This window comes from Protopterus annectens, chromosome 10.part0, assembly GCF_019279795.1.
Source record: "Protopterus annectens isolate FY-2018-M chromosome 10.part0, PAN1.0, whole genome shotgun sequence".
Classification (NCBI taxonomy): Eukaryota; Metazoa; Chordata; order Ceratodontiformes; family Protopteridae; genus Protopterus; species Protopterus annectens.
The window spans coordinates 1,360,257,080-1,360,281,201 of NC_056744.1; positions in this window are offsets into that span (position 1 = coordinate 1,360,257,080).

A 24,122-nucleotide genomic window follows, 5' to 3' on the forward strand; every position below is an offset into this window, starting at 1 on the left:
GGCCCTGACATTCAATATTGCAGACATACAATCTAACAAGTACTGCTGCTTTTAGGGATGATGCTGATATGACTTGTTAAATGTTTCTGGGATCACTGCAGAGGTGCAAATAATTTGGTCAGAATTATGTTGTAGTGATATTAGGGTAAATATAATTATTTTGGGGGCAGCAGGATTAAATAAGGTGTTAAGTGCTTATGTAATATTTTGTAGTTGGGTTAATGTGTTGGCTGATCAAATGTGTGATGGTAGTACTAATGTAGAGTTGAAAATGACTTTGTGCATGTTATTAGTACATAATGTGTTTTAACCAATTTTATTGAATTATCACTTGTGGCATAGGTAGATTTACATTTATATTAGAGGTATCAAACCATATTAACATGTTCACATTTACAAATGGTATACATTGCATATATTGTTATATTTCATTATAGTCAATGGAACATTACACAAATTGTTCAGCTCCTGCCTTCTCATAAACCTCATTCTTCCTCCAAAATATTTTTCTGCATGTACTCTTCCCACAATTTCCATTTTTTCCTATATAATTTACTCATACCCTTTCTAAAGATCCCACTTCCTGTTATTTTATCTCTCTTACAATATAGCTGGTTTAGATTTTGGATTCCATTTTCTAGTAATTGCTTTTTTGTCAGCCACCAGAATTAAACTTAACATGGCCTTAATATGTCTAGGCAATTCAGATCCTGTATCCTAGCTCAAAAAATCATTACATTCATTCGCTCACCTAATATTCCTGACAGAATACTATGTAGAGCATTTTTAAAGTCTGCCAACATATTATACTCCAAGAATGTATGCTCCCAGGTGGTACTTTCTTCTTTTTTACACCTGCAACATTTGCCATCTACCTGAGGAATAATTATTTGGAGTCTGCTTGGGATGTAAAAGTATATATGCAATCACTTCCAGGCAAAAACCCTACATCTTCTAGATTGTGTTGCATATTTGGAAGACATACATATGTCCTCCCACTGTTTCTTTGTGATTCTAATATTTCTTCTCAATCTTTTCTGACCTCTTCTGATTGATTGCTATAGTTATTGTGCAATATTTTATATGGTCTACTAATTAGCCCCTTTTTAATAGCAACATCTGTTCTAGATTCAATTAAAAACTCAATCAGTGCAAGTCTTTCATTCAGGATTCCTTGTCTCTTTCTCTTTGTCCATACTCTAAATTCCTGATAGGAATGGCAATCACAAGCCTGCAATCCAATTTTCTTCTTGGCTTCTTCCCATTCTATTACCTTTGCATCTCTAATTATTTGTTTCCAATACCTTGGTTCCTTTGCCAGCTTGCTACAGTAAATTCCAGCCTCCTCTTTCCTTTTGTATGTACCTCTAATTCTAGTCATCCCTATTGGCAGAATCTCCTCTCTCCATTACATGTTGGCATAGTTCTCAGTATACTTTCTATTTTGTGAGTATAATGTTCTGTGTGAGTGTTATTATATTTAAAGATATGTGTCCAAAATCTTTCTTTCCTTACTTTTTGAATTACCAGCCTACTTCATCATAATCTCTTTCCACTTTGAAATGTAGCTTTTTGTTTGTGTTATGTATAAGAGGCATAACTGTGTAGATCTAAAATATCCCTTCAAATCAAGTAATCCTAAACCTCCCTGTTCTATTGGGAGGATCAGCTTATCCCACTTGACTCTTGTCCTCTTCCCCTTCCAGATATTCAACTCTTTATTACTATCTACAACTTCTCTTCTGGTTAATAAAAATATGCCTGACCTGTGTATAAAGTAAAGGGACTAAAACATTTTATATGATCTTAGGAGGTTACTAGGCTAATGGCCTTGGGGCCCTTACAAGCCTAGCTAAGAGTTTATCCCCAAAAAAGAAACCTCAGTCAGCACCTTCCACCAGTGTCAATGAGGGACACAGGTGGAACCCCTGGGATAAATTTGTGGTTTCCCATCCACTCATCAAGGTTGCACTTGAAGAGGATCAGTGAGGTACTATGTCTGACATGTATGGGAAGACTATTCCAGAGACGAGGCAGCCTCTGGGAGACAAACCTGTCTTTCCAGCAGGTTTTGTTGATGTTGCATATTAGATTTAGGCCTTTCAAGTGGGTAATGTGCGAGGACTTAGACTTACCGATATTGAGCATCTCTAGTAGGGCAGTGTCCAATATTGCTTTGTAGGTGAGACAAAGATCACCTCTGAGCAAGCTGAATGATTCCGAGTAGAGTGATAGTGATTTGAGCCTGTCCACATAGAACAGGTGTTGGAGGCCATGGATTCCTTTTGTGAGGTATTTCTGTGGCCTTTCCAGTTAATGCAGTTGTTTGGAGAGGTACATACCAAATGGGGCATTATACTCAATTATTTTCCTAATGAGGGAGGAGTGCAGAGAGGTAACAACCTCCTTTTTTCCTGGATGCAATCCTTTTGCTTATGAAATGAACCAAATAAAAGGCTTTTCTGACTACTGCCACTACATGATGGTCAAATGTGAGATTGTTGTCAACCTGAGTACTCAGGTCTCTCACCACAGGTTGTGTGCTTATGGGGTTGCCATTGATGTAGTAATCAGTAGGGGCCACGTTTTTGCCAAATGGTATGATAATACTTTTTTTGCATTTAAATTAAGGCCATGACGCTGGCAGCTGTCATTTGCTGAGACCCTCTTGCAGTATGTTAACATCATTTGGGGAGTCAATGACAGCACCTTAGAGTCATCTACAAACTTGGTCAGCCACAGGCCTTTTGTCTTTGCCTGGACCTCTGAAACGTAGATGCCAAACAGCAGGGGTTGCAGGACAAATCTTTAAGGAACACCACTAGTGACAGTTCGACTGTCGGAGGTAGAGGCATCTATTTTGACCTTGCAGGTCCTATTGGTGAGCCAGTTGGCCACCCACCTGATGAGATAGGGATTTATGCCAAGTTGTGTTAGTTTTCCGATAATGCCCAAGTGGGGGATTGTGTCAAAGGCCTTGGCCAAGTCAGGGTAAGCTGTATGTACTGACTCTCCCTCATCCAGGGCCTTGGTGATAGTCTTAAAGAAGTCAACCAGATTCAACAGGCACGATCTGCCCTTGAATCCGAATTGGGTGGGGTCAAGTGCTTGGAGATTGCCTATGTCCTTGTTTATGAGATCTATAATAATACACTCCATGGCCTTACAGCTCAAATTTGTCAATCTAATGGGGTGATAGTTTTCAGGCTTAGTAGTGGCACCACCTATATGCAACTGGATGACAATGGTAGTTCTCCACTCTGCTGGAATGAAGCCTGTACTTAGGCTGTGGTTGAATAAGGTGCTCAGTGGTGAAGCTAGTTCTTGCTGTAGATGGTTCAGAATTCAGCCTGGGATATTATGAGGTCCCATAGAAGCTGTGGTCTTTGCCTTGGATAGGGCCTTTAACACTTGATCTATGAAGATGTGAGGTGTGGGACAAGTATCGGGGATGTCAAATGGGCCTTTGGGGGGAATAGAAGGGTGAAATTTTCACTGAACCTATCTGCTAGCAGGTTGGCTAAGTCAACAGGATGAGTGTAAGTGGTACCATTAAGTACTAGTTTGGAACAAACCTCAGCTTTGCCATGGAGGACCCTGATGTAACTGAAGAAGGCTTTGTTGTTTCTCTTTGTTTCAGAGGCTAGTTTCAATTCATAATTGGCTTTGGAGGTTTTCAATAGTGATCTAATTTGCTTGTTGAGTCTGAGGAGGGAGTCTTTCCAGTTTGGAATTTGTTCTTTTTTACCTTTGGACAACAGTTTCTTCCTTTTGTTGAAAGCCTGTTGATAGAGGATGTCCACCAGACAGGTTTGTGTTTGATTGAGGAGCAGGTTTTGGTTCTGTTGTGTAAGGCTTAGTCCATGCAGTTGTACAGGTGCTTGTATATTGCATTGGCATACTGTTCAACATAGCTGTCTGCATCCTTTGAGGGTGGTGGTGGTGTGAAGCTACTGATACCCTCACTTAGGAAGTTGTAGTCTGCTTTTGAGAAGTTTTTTAGCCTGGTTATGGCTGGGGGGGGGGGAGTAGTATAGAAACTTCGAATGAGACAGACCATTGATCTCACCAGAGAAGAACATACTATGTGAGTGGTGCAGCGGTCACCCATGTTGGTGAGAACCAAGTCCAGAATATTATCTCCCCTTGTGGGGGAATGAGACGAGCTGGTCTAGTGAGTTAAAATTGATGAAGTCAAGGAATCATTGGGTGAATGCAGGAATACTTTACCCAGTCTATGGTGGGGTAGTTGAAATCACCAAGGATCAGGGTGTTAGGGGGTACCTTTATAGAGTCAAGTAGGTCCAGGTAGGAGGAGTGGGTGTCCTGAATCATTGAGGGGGTTCTATAGCTAGCTGTAACTTGGATTGGTGTCTTGCCAACTGTCAGTTGCACCTGGAGTAATTCTTGTGTGTCATGCTGGCAAACCAGACTGGAGGTGTGGCTGTCCTTAATGAAGATAGAAACTCCACTACCCTTAGTCTTCTTGACCTCATTTTGGGGTCAGAATGTGTGGAATGAGGTATATCCTGGTAAGGCATGGTGCTCTCTGCAGCCCTGAACCAAGTTTCAAGGAGTGCAAGGAGAGCTTCCAGTAAATGCATTTACTGAGTGCATCTTGCTATCCTTATCCATAGGTAACTGCCTCCAGTTTCTTAGTTTTTGAATTATCTTTTGTTTAGTCTCTTCCCATATATCCTTAGCTGCAATAATAGAATTGCTATTTGCACTCTGCATTTTTTAGTATACTTAGGTATTCTTTCTTTTTTGTTTATAACTGTAAGATTATTCACATTCCAAGATAATATGGAGAAAATGTGGCCATTATGGTAAGAAATCATTATTCCCACCTATTATATGGTAGCATGCCTCTCAACTGTACAGATATTTACAGAATGTCCAGATTTTTTGCCTCATATTTTTGGTCTGTTTTTCATAAAAATAGTTTTTTGACAAATCACTGGGATGATCTAGGGATTAAAGTCACTAAATAATGACATGCATTTGAGCTTCAGACGTCATATCCTTTAAAAAATGCCTGCTAACACAAATCCTGTTATTCTAGCAACTTCTAAGTTTATAACAGCAATATTTAAAATGTGTCCCTATTTTTGGGCCTTCATCCCCCCATTATGTCAGGCTTTGCCTAGATGTCTTACTTTAAGAGGTTGAGAGGTATGTATGTTAGCTTTTTTAAATGTCTATTTCACGCTTTTGTGACACTTGCACCCATTAATGTTTGGCAGGTTAATCCTTCATACAGTTTTTCTTATCAACATTGGAGCTTATGTAACATTTTACAAGACTTTTTGTTTCAATAAAAACCCTTACAAATACCCTAGAACATTCCCATAACCCATTAACTTAATAAAACACATAACTATGTACATTTTCAAATGAAATTTAACTCTCCTAATAGGAACATTTGTGCCGAATAGATAGCTGCTAATATAGGCCCTAATTAACCTGAAATTTAGGTTATCCATGCTGAGATGTATGTTATTGCCTGTGTTTCTACTTGAACTAATTGGTGCTTATTTTTTTATTTTTAGCCCCCCATATGAAAACAATTTGCATGCTTTTAAAATTCATTAACTTTTAGAACTTTTAGCCTTCAAGAAACCAGTGTTCTGCCTTTTATTGCTTTATTATCAGCTTGTCTTCATGGAAATGTAAGAGAAAGAAAAAAAAATGTAGTCCTCTACTGAAGCATAAAAGACAGCTGGAACACTTATTATTAAAGGGAAAACTTTTCATTATGTGTGGTGTTCTCATAATGACTTGTTTCCACTTAAAAATCTGTTATTAGACTAAGCCAATGGATCTAATCCAGACATTTGCCTATGCAAAAGTAAGAGAAAACATATAATTTCTACATGTATTATGATCTGTGCACTTTTCTACTCCACTCCCCACACCACAAACCCAAGATTACAGCCTATTATGCTTTTCATCTGTTTTTTCACTATAATGCCTACATCTCTTAATACCAAAAAAAGGAAAGGAAGAAAGAGAAGAGGAAGAAGGGAGAAAAATGGACATGTTTACTTTAGTAACATTATCACAAAAAAGAATAAGAACAACTAAAAATACTTTACTATAAAATATGCAGTTTATATTTTGAAACATTTTATAGAAATACTGTTAACAACAAAAATTGTTTTACTTACGGTTCCCTTTTTCCTTTCTCTTTCCCTCCCCTCCCCTCAGAGTCCTTTCAAACATTAATGACAAAGTGAGGCAAATGATATTCAGTTCCCCATGAGTTTAACAAGGTCAGCAAAAGTCCCCTCATTCTACTTTTTCGTATACAGCCATATTTCACAAATGTGATTGATGCTTTCAGTCTCATATTTACTCATTAATTTCTTCCTGTTCACCTTCATCTCCCAACTCCAGATTCCATTTCAATTCCAGAGTACTCCTGATTCTTCTGGTCAACTCCTGTGATTTTGTCTGCCTATCAAGCATTTTTCTTTGGAACATTGGAAAAGCTTTCACTAACAAATTATTTCCATGTGCTTTATTATCAGAATGAGAAGCAGAATCCCCTTCTACTTTTCTTCTTTGCTAACACCCAGGTAGTGTTAGTCAAGATGTTCACTCCACACTTCCTGGTTCCAGAAAAGTGAAAAGGGCAAGATACTAAGAGTAAGTCTACAATTACCAGACTTCAACAAGTTCATGAATACAAAAGCAATGCTCTTTTTGTGGTTATTGCCAGAATTTCCATAAGATTTATGTCAAAAAAATTCAAAGGCAAGATCTCCAATTCACAAACCTGTACTGATCAATATCTAACAGAAGTAGAGACCCTTTTTCATTGTGGGCAGGATTCGGTATGAATGTCTTCATGGTTGTACATAGAGTACTAATCAGACTAATGGGTTTAAAATTGTTTGGGTCTGAAGCGATCCTTCCTTGTGAATTGGTACCACTACAGCCTGTTGTCATTGGTCAGGGATGTATCCATCTTTCTTAATGTCACTAACGAGGATTTAGCCAGGTTTTCTCTGATTCTTTGTAAGTAACCACTCAATATATTGTCTGGGCCTATGGGATGTAAGTTTTTGAATGTACTTGTGGTATTATTTATCTTGTCTGTAGTTACATATAAGGGATGCCTTGACAACCCTCGACATATTTAATGAAGTTCTCATATTATTTTTTGGAAGAAAGTACAGATGTTCTTTGTGTTTCACCATTGCAGTCATCACCTGTGGGTTATCCCTGCTGGGTAGCCCTTGGCCAGCCCGAATACCAGAGTAAAGATGTTTCCCTCCTGCATCAGCTGCAGGTCACCAGGGACTGATGTCAGGTCATCAGTGGTATAAAGCAGGGCAGCCAACGCCATTACATTAGTCTTTCTTGCCATGGAGCCTGAAGCAGAAGCAGTTTGCATATGCATCGGTTGGCCACTGCCAGAGTGAAGTAGAAAATTACTAAAGCTAAATACCCTGTTAGGGACCTTTTTCTTGCACTAACCAAAGTCCAAAAAAGTAACCAATTGTCTCTGCTGTAGAAAATAAATACCACACCAAGACTTTCATAATCTGTGTGCAATCTGTTTAGGCCTAGACCACTCTCTTTAATGCTAGGACCATGCACTGTAGAGCAGAATTTGTAGCTAGGCATTTCAAAGACAGTCCTTCGCAGTACGAAATGGCATCCGTTGATCAGCATACAGTGGATATCCCCAAAAAGAGAAAGGATAAAGAAAGGGACAGACCACATAAAGTTAGGCCTTCAGACAACTCTGCCCTGAAGTCAACCAACAGCACAGTGGAATTCAGTGAGGAGCCTACGCAGCCTCTGATACCCAACACTATACCTCTGCAGGCCTCTACAGAGACCCATTCGGAGTCTAGTACGCCACCGGGTCAGACAGACTACTTCTGCCAAGTTTTCAGTTGTCAGCCCCGCAGTTGGGTCTGGAGCTGCTCTGCAGGCACTGGCTTCTGAGCAGGCTTTTCGGATAACCAACGCAAGACAAAGACTGACTACTGCACCGCTGGCTACAGCCGCACCCAGGCCCATTGAAACACAGGCTTAAAAGCAGAACCACTCCCAGAAAAACAATTCCTAGCCACCATCTTCCTCAGTCCCAACCTGCTCAGTCACAACAGCTTCTCAAGATGGCTGAGGATCTTATCACACATCAGAGGTAACCAGACTACCCCAGCTAAAAGAAAAAGGGACATTTTCCCAGAGATTCTATCAGAACCTGATACTGAAGAATCTGACTGACTTTTTGGATCCAGACAATGAACAACAGCTCCTTACCTCCTTTGAGGATTCTGATGTAGAGGAATCCATCCCATCTCCATCCCCCCCACCCCAAGGACCTGTCTTTTGGAGAGACCTTACACACCCTTAGGGAACATTTCCATTGGAAAGCTCAGAATTATCCCAACTCCAAGAAGAGGCTAAGAGAGTTTCTGGACCTTCCCCAGCACAAACCCTTAGCCATTCCTCCCATTGTGGATGTGGTGGAGGATGTTTTTACGGAGTCTAGCCTCACACCTGATGCACTGCCTCCTGCACCAAGAAAGCCAGACAAGTACTACAGGGTGCCAGACACCTACAAATACCTATTTAAAAATCCTGCAGCAGACACAGAGGTCATCACCCAGGAACCCAAAGTGGCTAAGTCCAGTTCCTCCAAAAACCCTATTACATCTGACAAGGATAGCAGAGCTCTGGACAGATGGGGTAAAAAAATACACACCTCTGCTACCTTAGCTATTAGCGCTCTAAACTGCCAGTTCCATATGTTAAAATATCAGCAACATACCTTGGAACTATTAAAGCAGAAAATGTCCTCCTTGCCACACAGTTCAAATTCCAGAGAGCCAGGGGAACTCTTACACTCCAGCTCTCAAGTGGCAAAGCATTCCCTCCACTGAGGATATGATGCCCTAGAAGCCTCTTGCAGGGCTGCGGTGGCAGGGTCAGTCATTAGGAGACATGCATGGCTGAAAGAGAAACCTCCGACTGATCATGTCAAATCCAAACTCCTAGATGCCCCCTAGATAAGGACCACTTGTTTGGAACTAAGGGGGAGGAGGGGATAAAAAAATGGAGGATAAAGCCAAATCAATGCAGACAGTAAAAGATTCCTCCAGGTCCAACATCTCAGATTCAGCAGGAACTTTCCCACCAAACACTGGTCCTTTCCTGCCCAATCCAGGCCTGTGCAAAGGAAAGGGTGCAGGGACAGACCCCCCAGCACCAACTGCAAGGACAGCAAAGGCCTAGACAATGGACCTCAATAACCCCCAGGCAGGGAGTTCTATGTCCACTCCCTACCCTAAGGATTTGCAATGATTCCTCATCTCCCCTCTGCCCCACGCCCCCCCCCCCCAAAGGTTAGGTGGAAGGCTATCCCTTTTCAAAGACAACTGGCCACCTATCACAAAGGACCAATGGGTCCTTAAAATTATTTACCAAGGATGCAGATTCACCTTTAGAGAGAGCCCAATCTTATCAGGGTATCCAGGCATACCAATAAATCAGCAGGCAGAAGCTCTAAGACAAATTCAGAAGCTCTGTGCTCAAGGAGTAGTGCAGCCTGTACACCAGGAACAAGCCAGAAAAGGGTTTTATTCAAAATTGCTCCTGGTACGCAGGAAAGAGGGCACTTGGCACCCTATTCTGGACCTATCCACACTAAACCTTTCACTGTAAGTGCCAAAATTCAAAATGCTTACGTTCCAAAAGGTCTTGCCCATGCTGACCCCAAATGCCTGGCTAATCACCCTGTAACTAAAGGATGCCTACCTCCATATCACTATAAAGGAGTCCTGCAGAAGGTTCCTTCCCTTCAGGGAAGGCTCACAGCACTTTCAGTTCTCTGCTCTGCCCTTTGTCTTATCTACTGTTCCCACGGTTTTCACAAAATGCCTGGGTCCTGTCATTGCCTTTTCCAGGCAGAAAAACATTCAAATTTACCGCTATCTGGATGACTGCCTCATACAGGCAGACAGCAGGGAAAAGCTCCTGCAAGACATAAATGTTGTCCAAACCCTCTTCACCTCTCTGGGATTCACCATCAACAAAGAAAAATCCCATTTCCCACCCACCAGACAGATCACCTTCTTCGGAGCTCTCCTAGACAGTTCCACCCAAAGAGCTTTCCTCCCTCCAGAAAAACAAAGTCTTCTGCCCCAAGAAAACAAAGTTTTCTGCCCCAATACTTCTCCCAATTGGCTTACAGAACACACCTCACAGCAAGAAATTTCCTTCAGGCTCTGGGGTACATGGCATCCTGCATCGTATTGGTGCCCTTGGCCAGACTACTGCCAGCACTCAGTCTCTGGAGCTACAACTGCCTCAGATTCCCAGCTTAAGACAGGAACTCCTATGGTGGAAAGAAGTCTGCACCCTGAACAAGGGCTTACCTTTTCTAATTCTTCCCCATGGCCAGACCATCACCATGGATGCCTCAGACAAAGCCTGTGGGACACACTTAGGAGATGTGCACCCAAGGCACTTGGGACCTCAGGGACCTAGACCTACACATCAACCTAAATGAAATGATGGCAGTATTCAGGGCTATCACAGCTTTTAAGAGCCACCTGAAACCAGGGTGCTCCTCATCAAAACAGACAATACCACAGTCATGTGGTCCATCAACAAGCGGGGGGACACACTCCTACCCGCTTTGTCGTCTAGCCATGCTTGTTTGGCAAACTGCCTCGATGATGGACCTTCACCTGATAGCCCAGTACATTCCAGGGGAGCACAATACCCTAGCAGACCACCTCAGCAGAAGTGTCCTGGACCCCCACGAATGGCAGCTTCAGAGGGAGATCTTCCTCTCAATCACCGAAACTTGGGGATCACCAGAAGTAGACCTCTTCGCATCAGTACAGAACAGACAGACCACTTCTGCACCAGGGAGTTCCACCCAAAAGCCTGGAAGTTGGATGCTTTCTCCTTCCACTGGAGCAACCTGTTTGTCTACGCCTTTCCCCTCTGCCAGTGAACCCAAGGGTGCTCCTAAAGATCAGAGAGGAAGGGCCAAGAGTTATACTATTTGCTCCCAATTGGCCCAGGCAACATTGATACCCCTTGCTACTCAGCCTTACTAAAGAGCTGCCCAGGAACCTGCCTCTCAAAGAAAGACTTCTAACCCAAGAAAAAGGGACAGTACTGCATCCCAACCTGGAAACTCAACCTATCCACATGGCTTATACCCCAAAGGCAGATTACTAACTGTTGAGCAAGCAGATCCTGGATATAATTAAGGAGGCCAGGAGGCCCAGCACCAGGAAATCATACTCAGCAAAATGGAAAAGATTCAATGCCTGGTGCCAAACTAAGGGTACAAGCAGCTCCCTTGCCTCTCTCTCTCTGATTCTAGACTACTTGGTGGAGCTAGCACAAAAAGGATTACCTTACTCTTCCGTCAAGATCCATGCCTCGGCTATCTCTGCCCATCCCATACCGAGCACCCTTTGTTCTCCCACCCCCTGCTAAAACAATTCCTTAGAGGGGATCTCACATCAGGTCATCTAGGAGGCCTCCTCCACCTGCCTGGGACCTGAACTATGTCTTGGAAAAATTGACCTTACCTCCCTTTGAGCCAGCTGCCTAACTAAAAAAACTCTCTTGGAAGACCAACTGCCTGCTGGCCATAACCTCAGCTAGGAGGGTTTCCGAACTGCAGGTGCTCATGGCCATTGAGTCCTTCATTATCTCCCATGCAGACAGGGTGTCTCTTAGAACTAACCCCTTTTTCATACCTAAGGTGATGTCTGACATAACTCTGAATCAGGCTACACATCTCGCCACCTTCTTTCCTAACCCTCAGGAAAGGGGGAAAGACTCCTTCATTCACTGGATGTGCACAGACAACTAAGATACAATCTGGATAGAGCCAAGCTTCTCAGAAAGACTGACCAGCTTCTGGTCAGCTTCACCCCAGGGGCAGAGGGGAAGCCTATCTCCAAGCAGACCATTTCTAAATGGATATCCATCTGTATCCATTTCTGCTACCACTTCCATGGAAAAATTCCTCCCAAGCCTGTATGAAGCCATTCTACTAGGGCAGCATCTATTTCCACTGCTTTCCTCAGGGGGGGGTCCCTACCAAGTACGTCCTAGAAGCTGCCACTTGGACTTCTATCCACACTTTCACCAAACATTACCATTTGCCTCTTTTCAGCAAAACCTGGGCTGGCTTTGCCTCTACAGTCCTGCAGGGCATGCTAGGTCCTACTTAGAGCAGGGCTTCCCTGTTCCTCATTTCCTTACCCTTCTACTATCCTCCCTACCTTCAGCTTTGGGAATCTTCCCACAAGTGATGACTGCAACAGTGAAACACAAAAAACATAGTACAGTTGTGTACACTTACCATAAATGTAGATGATTGAGTGTATTCACTGTTGCAGTCCTGTTTTCCCTCCCTCCTTCCCCCTCTATTTCTCTCTCAGTTTCCTTCACACCTATCTATACCTATGGCCATCTCCCAGGTTGGCCTTCCTCAGGCCTTCTGGGCAGGGCTCCTATTGGTTGGGGCAAGAAAAACGTATGTAATGGCGTTGGCTGCCCTGCTTTATACCACTGACAACCTGGCATAAGTCCCTGGTGACCTGCAGCCGATGCAGGAGGGAAAATCTTTACTCTGGTATTCGGGCCGGTTGAGGGCTACCCAGCAGGAATAACCCACAAGTGATGACTGCAACAGTGAATACACTTGAACATCTACATTTATGGTAAGTGTGCACAGCTGTACTTTTCCTGGGCAGCCAGTCACTCAGCCAGTATAAATACACAAAAGAGATCTTTTTGTGCTGTACATCACATTTATGCTCCCTACACAGTACAGTGGGCATAAATGGGATGTATGGATGCAGCTACCTAGAACTGAATTCCCCCAGAAAAGAACAGTTGTCATAGGACAAAGGAGTCCATGCACATCCAGAAGGAAAAAAAATGCAGAATAAACAAGTGGGGTTTGCAGAGCGGGAGTAAATGCTGCAACAGTTGAGAAGAATATCTCCTGTTATAGTAAGATTTTACACAGCTGTTCTATGTCCTTCTATGTCAGTGTTGCAGTGTTTGTTACAGAAGGGAAAGTAAAAAGCTCAAGAAACAGAATGAAAGGTTGAGGATGGTTTCAGCAAAACCTGCTCTGGCCCTAGAAACCATATCCAACTTATAATGCTTAGTAAAGGTATGCACTGAAGACAAAGTAGCAGCTTCAAGGATGGAATTGGTGTCAAATCCCTTGAAGAAGGCACCAGAAGAGGCAACAATCCTAGTAGAATGAGCTCTGACAGAAGTAGACAGAGACTTGCTATGAAAAGAATAGCAAAATGAAATGGCCTTAGATATCCAGGAGGAGATGGTTTGCAGACTGAGGGGAAGGAAAAATGGAAGGGAGCTGTACTGACTGATTCAAGGACAACTCTTTGATTACCTTGGGCATAGAAGAAGGATTAGTATGAAGAGACACCCTGTCCCTGTGAAAAAAAAAAAAAAGGAGGAATATCCATAAGGACCTGGAGCTCAGAAACCTTCCAACCAGAAGTAAGAGCCAACAACAAAGCAGTCTTCCAGATACAATATTGCAAAGAAGCAGAATATGCAGGCTCAAAAGGAGCCTGAGTCAATTTTTCCAAAACAAAAGTAAGGTCACAAGGAGGAAGAAGAGACTTTCTTGGAGGCCTAATATGCAGGACACCTTTAAGAAATTGCATGACCTCAAAATGAGAAGTCAAAGGAGGATTCAAATGCAGACAAGCAGAAATGGCTGACAAATGGGCCTTTACTGAAAAATAGGCTGAGTAAGACTGGAGCAACTCACACAAATAAGAGAGGACCAGAGGGCCCCCCACTGAAAAAGGGTCCTGGTTATGAGCATGGCTCCAGACCAAAAATGTCTTCTACTTGGACATATAGGATTTTCTGGTTAAGGGTTTCCTTACCTCCTGTAAAACCCTGAGCACATCCTCAGAAAACATGTCTGAAAGGGAGCAAAACCCTGTCACCCACAATAGCAGTTGCAGAGCGGACAAGTGGGTATGGATGAGATACCCCTTGTCCTGTGTGAGGAGATGCAGCTGGTGAGGTAACTTGTGATGATTTCCCCTAGCCAGATGCATTAAGAGGGGGAACCAGTGCTGTCTTGGCCAAAAGGGAGTCACTAGCAAAATGTCTGGGGTATCCAGCTGAATCGTCTGCAGGACTCTTGAAAGTAGAGGAAGAGGAGGAAAAGCATAAAGAAACATCCCCTTCCAAGGAAAGGAAAGGTGTCCATCTTCCAGGCCATGCTATGGCACTCTGGAACAGAAAAGAGGAAGCTGCCTGTTCAGAGGGGAGGCAAAAAGAGCTACCCAATGAATACTCTATTAATGGACAATGTCCAGAAACACGTTTCTGTGAAGCATCAATTTGTGAGCCTGTGTTTTGGACTTGCTGAGAGAGTCTGCCACAATACTGTATTCTGAAAAATGTATACTGCCTAAAGAGTTAACTGATAACTTAGAGCCAAGTCCCAAGCCTGAAGCACCATCCTGAAAAATAGATAATATTTCATGACCCCTGCTTGTTGAAATACCACACCACTGAAGTGTTGTCTGTGTACACCTTCAAGGGGTCCAGAGAGAACATGGGGTGAAAAGCCTGAAGGGCCAGAATCAGAGCTCTCATTTTTTTGATCTTGATATGGTCTGACTTCTGATGGGGTGGCCAAAGACCCTGAACTTTCAGGTGACCAAGAGATGACCCCGACCCCATGTCCGAGGCATCAGTGAACAGCTCTTGAGAAGAGACTGGAAGCTGAAAGGGCCGGCCTGGGTTGAGACCGAATTGTCTAATTCACCACTCAGATTTCATCTTGAGGCAGGAAAGGAGAGGTACACTGAAATTCAGTGTGTGCTGATGCTGCAGCCAAACCGACTTGAGGTACCATTGAAACTTCAGCATACGCACTCTGGCAAAAGGAAGCATCAGAATAGAAGAGGCCATGAATTTGGGCCAGAAGAAACTCCCTGGCTGGCATTGCAGTCAGAGGAAGAAGTGACTGAAAGAAGTCTGTCAATGACAATATCTTTGGAGGTGGAAGAGAGGCCCACATTATCACTGTCTGAATCCTGTATCCCAGATACACATGATCCTGAGAGGGAGTCAAGATAGACTTTTGGAAGTTGATAGTAAACCCCAGACTTTGAAGAAGAGAGATGATGAACTGCAGATCCTGCAACAATTGACTGGGAGAAGGCACTTGAAACAACAAGTCATCTAAATAAGGAAAAATGTAAATGCCTTGTAGCCTGCAAAAGGCAATCACAAGAGCTAGGCATTTTGTGAATACCCTTGGGGCAGTAGAGAGGCCTAAGGGTAAAGCAGAGAACTGAAAATAAGAGGAGGATGCAGAGAAACAAAAAAACTTCCTCAAGAGGGGGTGAATACGGATATGAAGGTAAGCATCTTTCAGATCCAAGGACACAAAAAAAAGCCTGGGGTAATAAAAGAGGAAACAGAGTTGAAGAGTAAGCATAAGAAAAGAAGGGATCTTGAGAAAGGTATTGAGCCAGGAGAGATCCAAAATAGGTCTGCAAGTGCCCTGGTTTCAAGGAACCAGGAATCTCCTGGAATAAAAACCCTTCCCCACTTGGGAAGGGGAAACAGGTAAACGGACCCTAGGACATCTGAGAAATGAGAAAATTGCTCGAGGAAGTTGTGGAATTCCAGAAAAAAGAGGGAGAGACTTCCATACCATGAAGTAATCATGACAGATAGAAAAAAACAAAGACTCTAAAGTGATGAGGCACCAGTTTGGAAGACAAAGGGAGAGCAGAAGAGACAAAAGAACCTGGTCTAAAGGTGGCGGGGGGGGGGGGGTTGTGAAAGAGAAGCAGGTTTCACAGATAAAGGAGGCTTTGGGCCACAGAAATCTGAGACGTCTTAGCAGAGGGTTCCCACCTCCCACCTTTCTTCCCCTTGAAGGCCTGGTAAGGTTGCTTGTGAACAAATGCAGACCTAGAGGGATAATTCTGGAACTTGGAGATGAGAGACAAAAATATGTTTAAGTTCTTATAAGGCTTTTCCTTTCTCTTGAAAATACCTAAACATGTCAGCAGCAGCAGTCCCACAAAGATTAATATTATCCAAAGAAGTATCCAACAACCTGGCCTTAATTTCTTCAGGAAGAGACTGGAGATGAAGCCAAGAATAACACCTCATGATGGACCCAAAAGCCGCAGCCCCAGAAAAGGCATCAGCAGCATTATAGCTACACTTAATAGAGTGGAGAGCCACTTCAGAACAGAAGCTAAAAAAGATAAGGCAGAGGATTTGCCATCAGAATCCGGGAGGGCAGAGATGACCTGACAAGCTTGAGCAATCAAGACCAGAACATACCTGCTCATGTGAGTCTGATAATTAATGGCCCTAAAGCTCAAAGTAGAAGCAGTGGAAACTTTTTTGCCAATCTTCTCCATTGTCTTGCTATCCTTATCAGAAGGCAAAAGTTTAGAAGGCTTGTCAGAAAAGACTGACACCACAAGCAAGGTCAGCAGAAGGACATTTAAATAAAAACAGACATCCTCAGGTGCCTTATAGAACTTGTCAGAAGCCTTAGGAGCAGGAGGCTGAGAATCAGGAGGCTTAAAGTTAGCAAAGAAAGTATCTAACAAGGCAGCAAACACAGAAGGAACTGCCGATGGTTTAGGAGTATCCACCTGAAGCAACTCATAATATCGTCTCTGAATATCGGACACTTGAGAAGAATCCCACTTAAAAATTTACTTTATCCTAGCAATTGTGCCACCAAAGGACAATTCATTGAAAGGAGACTCAGGGTTAACAGACTCTAGTAGTCAGGGACTTAGCGACACACACAGATAGTAATCTAGCCTTTGACCATCATATGTCTACAGTGGTGAGGGAATCATTCTATACTGCACAACTCATAAACAAAGGTATGGGATCTAAGTCCAAGGAAGTCATTGTTCCACTGTATTCAGCATTCATCAGACCTATCATTGAGTACAATCCTTGTTTGGTATGTACCTAACCAGACATATGCAACAATTGGAACATCCACAGAGATTCTTCACTAAAAGAATACAAAGCATAAGTAAAATGTCCTATGCAGACCGCCTCAAGACCCTATACCTGTATTCTGTCTCCTACATGCTTTTGAGGGGAGATCTATGCCTGACATACAGGGCAATGTCAGACCCCACTCTGATGGACCTCCTGCATATCCACAAGACAAGCAGCACAAGAATTACCCATTCTAAAGACTTAAACATTTGCATGTGATATAAATAGGTCCTGCTGGAGAAATAGGTATTTATCCCTGAGACTACTGCATCAATGGGACAGGCTGCTCATCCATGTGAAGCAGAGTTCCTCCCTAACCCAATTCAAGTGCAACTTAGACAATTGGATGGGAAACCAGAAATTCATCCCTGGTTTGGCACCTATGCCTTTAATAGATACAGGTAACCTGCAAATGGTTCATCTCCCAAACCCCTGCTTACACTTATCCAGGGTATCAGAACTTGTCAGAGATTTGGGATGCATAGCTTGGTTTAAAAAGGCCCTTGTGGTCTTTAGCCTAGTAAACACATGAACCTGTTCATTAGAACTATAAGCCAAAGACAAAGGCATCTGTAAAGAATAAGACAAAGATTCCTCACCAGACAGGGAATCCTCATCTGAGGAATCCGGTTCCCTAAACTGTTTAGAAGGAAGAGCGGGGTACTGAAACCCCCTGAGAGGGAGCTTTAGGGCCATTAAGGCAGAGAGCAAGCCATGAGTAAACATGTTTTGCCTTTTCTTAGAAAGGACATCAGCCCTAACAAATACTGGAGGTTCTAATCCTTGACAAGATTTGAGAAGAGGACCCATAACTTCCTCCCTGACAGATATCTGTAGAACCCATCTAGGACCCTCTGAGATAATCAACTGCAGTTCCCCTTCAACATCTGGAACAGACACCTGCAAAGCCTCAGAGGACATGCAAAGAGACAGATCCATGCCAGCCTCCAGCAGGTTTGCAGCAGAGGAATCTGACGTAAGCACCAAATGACCAAAAGAGCTATTACCTACTTCTAGAGGGAAGTCTGGTGGAGGATGTGTGGCTAAAGAATCCATCTGAGACTTCTTAGCCTTCTTCTTATCTAGTGGGGGAATCTTGAGATTAAAGGATTCTGCCATGGTACCCTGGGTTAACTGTCTAAGTCATTGGTTTTCAAGATAAATGGCCAGGGAAGACAAATGGCTTTTGAGTGTCTTATGCACAAATGCCGTACAGATACTGCAAGAGGTATGGTCGTGGAAAGCCCCCAAACAAAAAATACACTATTCATGATGGTCTTTATGGAGCAGTCCACCTCCCACACCGACATTTTCCCCTCAGATGACATGAACTCTAGGTAGTGATATAAAATACAAAACCAAGAAAGTAAGATTAAAAAAAAAATAATAACCCCAATGGGGTACTTATTTGGTGTTGCTAAATATTCAGCACAGCAACAAAGTGTTCAAACCAACTGGCAAAGATGTTGTTTGAACTGGCAGCAAAAGAAATTCTAGGTAGTTACGGCTATATGTCCCTTTTATGCCCTACGTTCTGTGCAGGGAGCAGGGAGCATAAATGTGATGTACAGCACAAACAAGATCTCTTTTAAGCTTATTCATACTGGCCGAGCTATAAGCTGCCCAGGGCAGGACATCCCTTCTGCAATGATTGCAGTGATATAGAAGGACATTATCCATCTCCCATGATTTGGAGATCACTTCACAGGACAGCCGTGCATGTGTTGATGTTTGATCTAATTTACTTAATGCTCCAGTGGCACAAAAAAAAAAAAAACATTGTATAAAAAATGCTACATTCTTGCAAGGTAGTGTTTACAAACTCCTATCAAAGCTTATTCTAGAAAAGCACCTGCCACCACTACTGATTGCTACAGGAATTATTCCATTCAGGATAATATTAATAACATATTGCATTCACATTTTTCCCTTTCAGTTTTCTGATAGTTAAAGAATGCTTTATTATTACTTTCAGTCTTTGAAATAAGACAATCTCATAGCTAGATCTAGAAGGTCTGGTAAAAGCATGTAGTTAATGAACTTTTTTCTAGACTTTTCTTTAAGACTAGCGTATTTGTTGATGCTATGTAGTACTTTTTTTGTTGCAGGTCTTATTTTGTTGAATTTGCTGTTTATTGGTGTCTTACTGTTATTGGTTCACTGGCGAAGAAGTTTAATAGTATTAAAGAACTTACTTTCAGTACCAGGTGCAAAGTTAATATAGGAGTCATTTAAGGTCATATTTATCTGTTATAATATATATGCAGTTTTATTGCATCCCCTCCATCCCCTAAAAGTAGTAAATAGTTTAATATTTTATTAATTTGCTGTGTATAAACCTACTATGAGTCATTGAAGAACATATTCAGGTCTGTTTTAATAAGTATGCCATTTAGTGCTTACCTCCAGCCCCTAAAATAATATATAGCTGTAGTTTAATACATATGAGGTTTGGAAGGGGCTTAAGGACCTACAGAAAAGGCTTAGCAATAATGGCTATATAGGAGTACCCTGTGCTAGTGAGAGGCCAACATTTGTCATGAAAGGGACAAAGGCAGTGCTGATGAAAACTCTGGCTGCTAAAGAAGGAACATTAGGTAGGTAAACATGATTTACTGTTGCAGTGAAATCAAAGACCTAATGTCATGGAAAGGATACTTGACCACAGCTGTTTTAAAAATAAACAAGAGAAATATCTAGCTTGATTTCCTAATAAAGTACAGTTGTGGACAAGTATGCTTTCCATGATGTTAGAACTGTTGCATGCTTCAGAGTTTCTTCCATTCAGGGCATTTGTACTATGTAGGCTGAATGACAAACCATATTTTGGTAAACCATTCCAGTCTGGTCATTTAGTCTAAGGTATTATCAGATTTGAAAGGCAAATTCTCAATGGATTTTTTAAAGAAATCTTCCTGTTTTCCATTTGTTTAAATATCTTAGTACTCTTTACATGGAATGGTACTTTGGTGGCTGAAAGTTTCCAGAGAAGTTGATCAGTTATGCTGTACTTACCTTAATTACAGATTTTTAAGGGCAACTCAAACAGCAAGAGCCCCTCCCTTCATCTCTCCAAAACTTAAGGTATGCTTTTATTCTGTTTTCTTATAGATACAGGATGAGCAGTGACTACCAACTGAAGAATTCTTAATTTTTTTAATCTGGTGGGAAATAAAATGTCAACAAAATGTTAAATAAAACAAAAAGTTAAATAAATAGAGGAAGGGAGGATACATACCTTTTACCATTAGTCCCCATGATGTACTGGTGACAAGCAGCAGCAATCAGAGAAAGAAATGTGGACCCTAATGAGATTGCTGAGAATTTTGGCTAAGATTTCCCATTCTTTGCAGCCATACAGAAGAGATGCCATCAAAATTTGGGAGTCTGACATCAGGGCATTCTTGGTGGTCTGCAGTTAAGTTGGGTGAGCAGGAATTATTTTTTGTTAACTGATAAGATGCAACGCTTAATTTGGAGTCCCTTTCATCTGAAAGGTCCTTACAAATATTCATAGACCTCATTTCAGGAGCTCCATGTCCAAACGTTTACTTTTTAGCAACTTTGTACTGTACGCTGTTACTAGGGTTGTCAACATGCATTTAGACTTGGGGTCAGGTTTCCCAAGGTACTTTGTGCCAACCTCTATCTAGCAAGGTAAAGATGTCTATTTGCTATCTTTGAGAGTGTGTGGGATATTCTCTCTTAGCAGTTCCTTTCCCTACTATAGAAGGAACTTTTTATTCTGCTTGGTCCTGCTTTTCCTCACTCACTCACTCACTCACTCACTCACTCACTCACTCACTCACTCACTCACTCACTCACTCACTAGTCAGATGTTCTATTGCTGACAGCTTTTTGCCTGTCTCTTGACCCTGTCACTGTTGTTCTTAGTTTAATAAAGTAAGCTGATGCATAAGATATTGATGACATGAAGACAGCTTAGTGGTCACCCACAATATCCAGTTGCACTGTGATACTCTGATCCACTTACTCACCTCCTGCTATTCAATAACCACATCTCCTGCTACACTTGGAGCTTTGATATCATCATTGCCTTTAAACTGCTTTTAGTCCTTCTTGACAGTTTCAGTTGGCCTTATCATGAATGCTTGGGCTCAGTGAATTGCCACTTTGGTGAACTTTATGGCTGTTTGCAGACCATTCTGAAAAATCTACATGAGACTTAAGATCTATAGTGTGTTTATTGTATTTTATTTTTGCTTTTTTAACTGGGTTAGCCCCATTAGGTTTGCAATCAGTTATGATAAGGAGTCCTGATGTGGAATATAAATACAGACAGGTGAAATTCGATCAGCTCACTAGGGAAATTATTTTCTTTCTGAGGAGGAAGTAGTGTAACTCTCCCTGTAAGAGGATAACGGTATTCTGATGATTCTTTTTGTTTAAGATAGCTCAGCATTATCAAAAACCATAACAGAAAGTGAAAAAATGATGGATAGTAATGCATTGTGTGAAAAAAAATAAAAACATTATTTTCCTGACAGTGAGGAAGCAGTGGTGATTTGTACAAATCTAAATGATGGCTTATCAGTGTATCAGATGTTTATTTATTTACTTATGCTTATTTACCAAGGGAGTGCATGGATCACAGTGGGCCAGTTTCAGGAACAGCATGGTTGAATGCAGTCACAAAAATGCAGAAACCAATTAACAGTTCTCTTCCTTAATCACTGTTGCAGTGTTCCTTACAATAGGGATATCCTGCTGAGCATAGCCATATGTTCAGCCAGCATACCAAATACTTGGATAATTCCAAGAGCCAAACATCAGAAGTATGTTCTGCATGCAAAGCATAAGGTATGCAAGTGACATACAAGTGGCAAATCCTAAGTACTTTGCCACCAGTTTAAATACTGTATTTGAATTTGGTCTTTAAGTCGCACGTCTGTACCAGCTCTGAGCCTATGGCAGGTAAGCACCCCACTGGGCACTCTTCCTTTTTGTTTCTCATTGTGGGTTTATTGTAGTTACATGTCATCCAGAAAGGGGAAATGTAAGTATGAGAGGCAGATTCCCCATAAGGCTTGACAGGAGAAGTGCCGTTTTTTGTTTAGGTGCAGACCATGACCATAAACGTTGTGAGATTCACCAGGCATATTTTTTTCTAAGACATTGCACAACTATCTGTTCTCTTTCTTTATATCTAGACAATCAAAAATTGAAAGGACTATTGTTTCTGAATTTGTCCACTCTGACACTGAGTCGTCTTCAAAAAAGAAATATAGAGTTGTGTTTAGAAACTTCTGCTGTCCAGCCGCCACCAGATGTCTCTGTAGGGTCTGATGAAGGGCCCAAGGACTGTCCAGTTCCAATGCCTACTTTTTCTGCCACGACTCCATTGGAGGTTGACACAGAGTATGCCATTCACACATCCTTTGAGCCAGAGTCGATGTCCACTCTGGATGAAAATGGGAAACCGCTGCTAGTAATTTTTGAAGGGCCAAGGGGATTTCTCAGAATCTTGTTGGAGAAGAAGTACCAGGTTCCCTTACAGAGTTAAGAAAGACTCAGAACCTCCTCAATTTGTTGAAGTTACTGCAAGAAAGAAACAGAAAACTAGACATGAAGCTCCTCTTGCTAAAGACCCCCGTAAAGAGTGGCAAGACCTTACTCAAGATCTTTCCAAAGCTCTTGTAGCTCTAAAACCTCTGCAGGGTTTATCAGTACACTCTTCTGTTGTCTTTCCTTCTGCGTCTTCTTCTTCTACTCCCTCTAAAAGACTTAGGGATTCTGATTCCTCTGATGAAGATGAGGATTTGGATTCTGGTGAGATTTATTTAGCTTATTCCTCCCAGATTCACTGTCCTCTGGCTTTATGGTCTAATGAAGCAGAATGACTCTTAGGTTAAGGAATTTTCCTTTGGAGGCATGATTTTTAAATTTGAACATTTTCATTGGGAGAGTTCCCAAATGTGTATGTCCAAAAAAGATATGATTTCTTACAGATGGATTCTCCCAGACAATCTGCAGCTCCTCCTGCTTTGGAAGCTCCTCTAGACACTTTTACCTCTGCTTTTCAGGCCCTTGAGTTTCAGCTTCCTGTTCCCAAGAAAGCAGACAAGTTCTATAACATCCCTGAGGCTCAGAAATGTTTGTATAAGAATCTTTTTTCAGACCATTTGGTGATTTCCCAATCAACTGACAAACCTACTAAGCTGCTTGCCCCTTCCAAGATCTTCTTTTAACACAAGGATAGTAGGGCTGCACACAGCTATGGTAGGAAGGTGCATAACTCTGCTAACTTAGTTTTCAGAGCAATTAACTACTAGACACACATGACTAGGTATGTGCTTGCATTTCATGCCCAACAAGAGGGTATATTGGCTGACATGCCTGACTATAATTCTAAGATATCAGCTGGTTCTTTGCTGGGCTCTGTTTTCAAGCATCTTGTCATTCATTCAAATGCAGTTATGCTGCTGATGCTTCCTATAGGGTGGCAGCATCAGGGTCAGTCATTGGGAGGTATTCTTGGCTTCAGCTTCAATCTCTCCCTGAAGATGTTAAGACAATATTATTAGACTCTCCTCCAGGTACTTAAAATTTGTTTGGGTCTACTACTGCTGCTGATCTTTTCAAAGCTCTGCATGATAAAGAGAGGGTCATGCAAGACCTTAAACAAATTTTCCTCTCAATTGTCACTAAATTTTAGAGGAATTACCCCCTTAAAGGCACAATTTTGTGCATTAAGCATCATAAACAGCCATTAAAGGGTGAATGGTCTTCTAAAAGTTTTTTTTTCTGAGAAGCCTAGTCAGGATTCCAGGGGACAGTCCTCCTTTCTGGACAAGTCATTTTCTGTTTGACAATCATCTTTATTTTCCCTTTGGCCAAATTCCTCTTTCTCAAAGGTTAAGTCTGTCTTTTCCCATTTGGCAACAGATCACCATAGACTCTTGTTTTTTATCATTCACAGCATTTATTTCATGGTGTAGAAATCTCTTCCTTCCTTTTCGGGATTCCCCAACACCCTCCTTGCTAGTTGTCTCATTTTCCTCCTCTTCTTTAAGACCTTTTGGCTCAAGGTTCTATTCAACCAA